The 7,500-nt window shown below is 52.0% G+C and overlaps 1 protein-coding gene across 1 annotated transcript in view; it reads left to right on the top strand.

Annotated features, from left to right (window-relative positions):
* Positions 1–7,500, top strand: part of LOC136962115 (obg-like ATPase 1) — a 40,987-nt gene that overhangs the window by 18,754 nt on the left and 14,733 nt on the right. The gene's annotated exons all lie outside the window — the stretch shown is intronic.

Below are 7,500 nucleotides of genomic sequence, written 5' to 3'. Positions count from 1 at the left end.
TAGAGATACGGGTGTAGCTGGAGACACTGCGCTACTTCATTAGAGATATGGGTGTGGCTGGAGACATGACAACACTTCATTGTAGTGCAGAAACGGCCACAAACCCTCCCTCTTCACAATGATATTGATCTCCCTTAAACGCAGGCCTCCGTCATGTTGACCTCTTCCTTCTCCATCAATATCCTTCCTTCTATGGTTCGCTGTCTGCTTTTCACAACGCGGGAAAATGAATCTTCGTTCTCTATGGAAGGGCTGTGATATTGAGTCCGTTGTTATGACACCCTGTTATCTCTGTGTTTATGGTGCAGTTTGTTAAGACACCCTATGAAGCTTACACACGCCCTCCACACTCAGACCATCACTCAGTCACGGTGTGTGTGTGTGTATACAGGCATGTGTGAGGAGGGGTGTGCATGTGTGTGTGTATGTGTGTAGAGAGAAACGTGCGTGCGTGTGTGAATCTGTGTGGTTTGTGTACATGCAGAGGTGTGCGTGGGCATGTGTGTGGCCATGTGGTTTGTGAGTGTGTAGAGGTGTGTAGAGGTGTGTGTGTGTCTGTGTGTAGAGGTGTGTGTGTGTCTGTGTGTAGAGGTGTGTGTGTATGTGCGGTTTGTGTGTGTGTTGAGAGAGAGGTGTGTGTGTGTGTGTTGAGAGAGAGGTGTGTGTGTGTGTTGAGAGAGGTGTGTGTGTGTTGAGAGAGGTGTGTGTGTGTGTGTTGAGAGAGAGGTGTGTGTGTGTGTGTGTTGAGAGAGGTGTGTGTGTGTTGAGAGAGGTGTGTGTGTGTTGAGAGGTGTGTGTGTGTGTAGAGAGAGAGGTGTGTGTGTGTGTGTGTGTAGAGAGAGGTGTGTGTGTGTGTGTGTGTTGAGAGAGGTGTGTGTGTTGAGAGAGAGAGGTGTGTGTGTGTAGAGAGGGGTGTGTGTGTGTGTGTGTGTGTGTGGAGAGAGAGGTGTGTGTGTTGAGAGAGAGAGGTGTGTGCGTGTGAGTGTGTGTGTGTGTGTGTGTGTGTGTAGAGAGAGGTGTGTGTGTGTGTAGAGAGAGAGGTGTGTGTGTTGAGAGAGAGAGGTGTGTGTGTGTAGAGAGAAGTGTGTGTGTGTGTGTGTGTAGAGAGAGGTGTGTGTGTGTGTGTGTGTGTAGAGAGGTGTGTGTGTGTGTGTGTGTGTAGAGAGAGGTGTGTGTGTGTGTGTGTGTAGAGAGAGGTGTGTGTGTGTGTAGAGAGAGGTGTGTGTGTGTGTAGAGAGGTGTGTGTGTGTGTGTGTGTGTTGTAGAGAGAGGTGTGTGTGTGTGTGTGTAGAGAGAGGTGTGTGTGTGTGTGTGTGTGTGTAGAGAGAGGTGTGTGTGTGTGTGTGTAGAGAGAGGTGTGTGTGAGTGTGTAGAGAGAGGTGTGTGTGTGTAGAGAGATGTGTGTGTGTGTGTGTAGAGAGAGGTGTGTGTGTGTGTGTGTGTGTGTGTGTGTGTGTGTAGAGAGGTGTGTGTGTGTGTGTGTAGAGAGAGGTGTGTGTGTGTGTGTGTAGAGAGAGGTGTGTGTGTGTGTGTGTGTGTGTGTAGAGAGAGGTGTGTGTGTGTGTGTGTGTAGAGAGAGGTGTGTGTGTGTGTGTAGAGAGAGGTGTGTGTGTGTGTGTGTGTGTAGAGAGAGGTGTGTGTGTGTGTGTAGAGAGAGGTGTGTGTGTGTGTGTAGAGAGAGGTGTGTGTGCGTGTAGAGAGAGGTGTGTGTGTGTGTGTGTGTGTGTGTGTGTAGAGAGAGGTGTGTGTGTGTGTGTGTGTGTAGAGAGAGGTGTGTGTGTGTGTGTGTAGAGAGAGGTGTGTGTGTGTGTGTGTGTGTAGAGAGAGGTGTGTGTGTGTGTGTGTAGAGAGAGGTGTGTGTGTGTGTGTGTGTGTGTGTGTGTAGAGAGAGGTGTGTGTGTGTGTGTGTGTGTAGAGAGAGGTGTGTGTGTGTGTAGAGAGAGGTGTGTGTGTGTGTGTGTGTGTGTGTGTGTAGAGAGAGGTGTGTGTGTGTGTGTGTAGAGAGAGGTGTGTGTGTGTGTGTGTAGAGAGAGGTGTGTGTGTGTGTGTGTAGAGAGAGGTGTGTGTGTGTGTGTGTGTGTGTGTAGAGAGAGGTGTGTGTGTGTGTGTGTGTGTAGAGAGAGGTGTGTGTGTGTGTGTGTAGAGAGAGGTGTGGTGTGTGTGTGTGTGTGTGTGTGTGTAGAGAGAGGTGTGTGTGTGTGTGTGTGTAGAGAGAGGTGTGTGTGTGTGTGTGTGTGTGTGTGTGTGTGTGTACTGTCCAGTGCCCATGCTGCCTGGTGACTCCAGCGTCGTGCTGGCCTGTCACATAGTGTGTCTGTGAGGCGATCTCCCGGGGGTGAACACCCTACCAGACCCCAAACTCTGCACTTCATCAAGCACTTAACAGCATATGGTTCACATTTACCATCAAAAATGTTTCATTTCCATATGATATCAAAGCAAGGAAAAGCTTTAAATGACAGAAAAAATAAACATTCATCGACTCCAAGCCAAAGAGAAGTAATTAAAGTCATCTGGAAACGGCCAATAAATCATGTGATAGTTCTCTTTAAATATTGTGATGTCTAGAGGTTTTTTCTTCTTCAAATGTTTGGTTTTGTCTGAAGAGATCACTGTTTACAGATGTTGTTTGCTCTCGATGGAGAATATTAATACCGTTTGACAAGCTTAACTGTACATTCCTACACATTTCCCATGCATTACTAAGTGTTGGAACAACATATTTTTTCCATGCAACAAGTTATGACTTTCAATCACAAACAAATCAGGGGAGGCCAAAATGTTTTTGTGTTTGTGTGTGTGTAGCGACATGTTTGACTTGTCAGCTCGAGCCGTGATGTCACTCGTGTCGTTATAAAGGGCTCAAACTTGACCTTCTCGGGGTCACATGGGCCTGTTCACGGCCCAGCAGCCCCGGAGGTGCTCAGAGAGGCTACGTTCTCCGGCTCTCCTGACAGAGGAGGCACACCCTCCTGATAAGCAGCCTGGAGATGAGATGAGTTGGGCAGGCCGCAGTGAGAGCAGACACTGTGAAAGGGGGGTACTTATCTTATGTACACTACAAGCCTAGTGTCAATAACCACCAACTTGGCGATTGTCGTCGCATGCTTCCAATTGCCCCTGTAGGGTTTCGTGTGTCGTTCTTTTTCGTTGGTGCGAACCTGTTTTTGTTCAGTGTTTGTTTTGCTGCTCACTTGGCAGCGTCGCATTAAAAGGAAGTTGTTTACGTATGACTGTGTGTTCTTGACACGAAGGTATGACTGTCTCTCTGACAGCAAGAGGAGGAACGTCGTAACTGGCGAACATAAATCATATGATTCATGACATGTGGAACATCAGTCACCTGCAGGAAGCGTTGTATTTATATTTTCATGTTACAGTTTTTTTTTTTTTTTTTTTTCACTTGTGCGAAATGCAATAAATCTTGGAGTGTTTTAACCAACGGTAGCGCTACTGTGTCCTGAGGGCTCTGCGTGGAACAATGCAGACATCAAAGTGTGGATGTTTGACAAGTGATGAGTCACTTCCCTTGTCCGGAGCCAGGCTCACACCTGTATGGAGATGATTACAGGTAGATCTGGGGACCCCTAATTGTACAATAAATGCTGCTCTCAGCCCTAATGGCAGCTAGTCTGCAGCCCAGACTCCAGACTGCCATTTGGCTGTCGCCTTGCTTCAGGTTTTTCCCCCAGAACAGTTGAGATGATGATACGGTTAAGGACTATTCAAAGCAAACAGCAAGACAAATTGCAATCTCAGCTTTTAATGTGAGGAGATGAGAAAGAGGAGCACCGAACTCTGTCTCTGTGGAGGACACTCAGGCTGTTTGGATGGCTCCCGCCCATACTGGATTTTCCTTTCTTTTTTTTCTCTATCTCTTCTTTTTCCTCCTGAATCACATATTTACTTTCAGGCACTCTTGTGCGCTGTTGTTGTTGATTTGACTATCTTATTCCCACCACACATTATACGTGAGTGGTAAAATACGGGGCCTCAGTATTTGACAAAAATAAAAATGGCCCTCTGAGTGATAGGTACAGTGTTCTACTTGGGTGTGTTTATTTTCGAGAACATACTTATATCTGCTTTGATTGACAGCCGCATTCTTATCAGAAGGTACTTCGGTTTGGGGGGGGGGGGGGAGGGGGGGAAGAGGCTTTGGGTGAACCGCAGCCTTCCTGTTTTGAGTGCACGGCATTGTAGTAACCACGACACAGACCAAGCTGACCCCATTACAAGCCAAAATAAACGGTATTAGCTTTAGCCAGCCGTCATTAATGATCTGAGGAGGCTCTGGGCTGTCTTTCATCCTGCGCTTCTCTGCAGGAGACGGTACATCATTTACCGTAGACCTCATGGCCACGGTCCCATACAGTACAGAGAGCGTGCGTATGTGTATGAGAACCCCGTCCATGTGCATGTTTGAAGTCTGTTTCGGAGGCGACTCCATGCTCATTTGGGATGCTGGCTTAATTGCGGTGTGGAGATCAAAGGCCTGCTGGCCCAGTGATGTTCCAGAGAAGACTTTACCACACGGCCCCTCCCCTCTCTGCAGCAGGGGCTGCCTGCTGTTCCCTGCTCCCCTCTCCCCTCCAGCCATGCGCTGCCCCCTGCACATCCCCGCTCGTAAAAAATGATTAAGGCCGCATTTGTCATGTGTTTATGACTGAGAGGCATTGCGTGATAGGGAATGGCATCCAGAAGAGTCTATCGAGAGGCTTTCGCCTCTTCCTCTGGCGTCAGGAGGCTGCCTGGAACACTGTCGGTGCCACATAGTTTGCGTGCGCTGGAGAGGGCCATTACTCCACTGTTGATAATGTGGCGGTGCTCTGCAGTCTGTCTGCTGTTTGTGTGTTTTCACTTGTCAAGGCAGAGGCTGGTCATTTTAAAAAGCCTGTGGTCGCTGTTTGTTTTTAACCTCTCATATTTTTATTAGGCTTGATATTATTAAGAGTTTAATTCAGTGGTGACAAAAAACGGCAGTTTAGTAAATGCGACGTTCTACTTGAGGGAGCTCTGTTAGGAAGCTGTGTCGCAAGGGAGGCTCCCATCCCTTTTAATTGTGCTTTAAAGCAAATTGGAGCCCCTCAAGTAGGTGTGTTGACCTTTTCGAAAACCGGTAAGCGTGACCTGTCGGTGAGTGTGCTGGTGCCGTGTGCACACAGGGAGAGAGTGCTGTGTGTAGGTGTGTGTGTGTGTGCATGTCTGTGTGTTTGGGTGTGTTTGTGTGAATGTGTGTGTGTGTGTGTGTGTTTGTGTGTGTGTATGCGAGGGTGTGTCTGGGTGCGTGTGTGTTTGTGTGTGTGTTTGTGTGTGTGTGTCTCTCCTGTCTACCTGTCTACCTGCCTTGCTGGAAGGAATCCTTGTTTATGGCACCCTGTCTGTAAAAGTTATGAGTGTCTCTTCACAGTCTGCGACTGTGTCTAACTCAGTGCGTTTCTGTCTGGGAGTGAAGAGTGGTTCAACAAGTATGTTTCCCCTGGGTGCAGTACCCTATCTGGCCTGAAGGAGGAGCGTCAACAGCCACAGCCAAGGTAGCCCTGCAGGGAGACAGCAAGATAAGGCCAGCATCCGCTAGCTTTGAAGACCCTTTCAGAGGATCATTTATTCCAGGGTTTTTTGCTCTAAAATAATTCAAATCCTTATCCTCACATCATGCCGATCAGCGGTTTGTTAATTCATCTTAATTGATTCCACGTGGAAAATTTAACTTTCTGTGTAGTCTTGCCAGGTAACTGCAGTTTCTATCATGTCAAAGCAGCTCTTCAGAGTACGGCTGGGGTTTTGAAACAGGGGACAAACTGTTTGAGCCTGGGGATTGTTACATGTAAGCAGAGGCAACAGCTCTCTTCTACGACTTCCAAAACCATCATTCCCATAAACAGAATTGAAAGTTTATTGAGTGCAAAACCACTGGCTCCAACCAAGGGAACTGCTGTCAAGGGAGTCACGGTTAGCGTTTCAAAGCCATGTGGGATATATACGATCGCTAGTCTCCCTTTTACTCCCGAGCACAGTCATCCACTCGACCCCTTGTGTGCTGTGGGATCCTGAGAAACCCTTTCCCATGGTAGGAAGACATGCAGCCTACTGCCCACAGTCGCTCCTAATGGACCCCTTCAGCTCGCTTCGTAATGAGAGCGAGCGGCGGGAGACGCTGGATAGGAAAACGGAACCAGATGGCAGATGTAATAAAGCCCTGGAGGATCCGTCTCCTCGGCTGTTTGACCGGGCCTGGTCCAGGTAACGAGGGGACACAGCCAGGCCCCCGGCAGCCACCCTGGTCATAATGTTGGGCTGGTGGTGGTGGGATGCAGGGGCCCCTGGGTGGTGTCCTGGGACAGGGACCCTGGGTGGTGACCTGGGACAGTGCCCCTGGGTGGTGTCATGGGAGGCCCCCGGGTGGTATCCTGGGACAGGGCCCCTGGGTGGTATCCTGGGACAGGGCCCCTGGGTGGTGTCCCTGGGAGGCTCCTGGGTGGTGTCCCTGGGACATGGCCCCTGGGTGGTGTCCTGGGACAGGGCCCCTGGGTGGTGTCCTGGGAGGCTCCTGGGTGGTGTCCTGTGTGGTGTCCTGGGACAGGGCCCCTGGGTGGTGTCCCTGGGAGGCCCCCGGGTGGTATCCTGGGACAGGGCCCCTGGGTGGTGTCCCTGGGAGGCTCCTGGGTGGTGTCCCTGGGACATGGCCCCTGGGTGGTGTCCTGGGACAGGGCCCCTGGGTGGTGTCCTGGGAGGCTCCTGGGTGGTGTCCTGTGTGGTGTCCTGGGAAAGGGCCCCTGGGTGGTGTCCCTGGGAGGCCCCCGGGTGGTATCCTGGGACAGGGCCCCTGGGTGGTGTCCCTGGGAGGCTCCTGGGTGGTGTCCCTGGGACATGGCCCCTGGGTGGTGTCCTGGGACAGGGCCCCTGGGTGGTGTCCTGGGAGGCCCCTGGGTGGTGTCCTGGGAGGCCCCCGGGTGGTATACTGGGACAGGGCCCCTGGGTGGTGTCCTGGGACAGGGTCCCCGGGTGGTGTCCCTGGGAGGCTCCTGGGTGGTGTCCCTGGGACAGGGCCCCTGGGTGGTGTCCTGGGAGGCCCCTGGGTGGTGTCCTGGGAGGCCCTCGGGTGGTATACTGGGACAGGGCCCCTGGGTGGTGTCCTGGGACAGGGTCCCCGGGTGGTGTCCCTGGGAGGCTCCTGGGTGGTGTCCCTGGGACAGGGCCCCTGGGTGGTGTCCTGGGAGGCCCCTGGGTGGTGTCCTGTGTGGTGTCCCTGGGACAGTCCCCTGGGTGGTGTCCCTGGGAGGCCCCTGGGTGGTGTCCTGGGAGGCCCCCGGGAGGTATCCTGGGACAGGGCCCCTGGGTGGTGTCCTGGGACAGGGCCCCTGGGTGGTATCCTGGGACAGGGCCCCTGGGTGGTATCCTGGGACAGGGCCCCTGGGTGGTGTCCTGGGACATGGTCCCCAGGTTGTGTCCCTGGGAGGCCCCTGGGTGGTGTCCTGGGACAGGGCCTCTGGGTGGTGT

Source organism: Osmerus mordax, chromosome 2, assembly GCF_038355195.1.
Source record: "Osmerus mordax isolate fOsmMor3 chromosome 2, fOsmMor3.pri, whole genome shotgun sequence".
Lineage (NCBI taxonomy): Eukaryota > Metazoa > Chordata > Actinopteri > Osmeriformes > Osmeridae > Osmerus > Osmerus mordax.
Note: the sequence above shows the minus strand (reverse complement) of the source record. Positions and strands in the feature narration are given on the sequence as shown.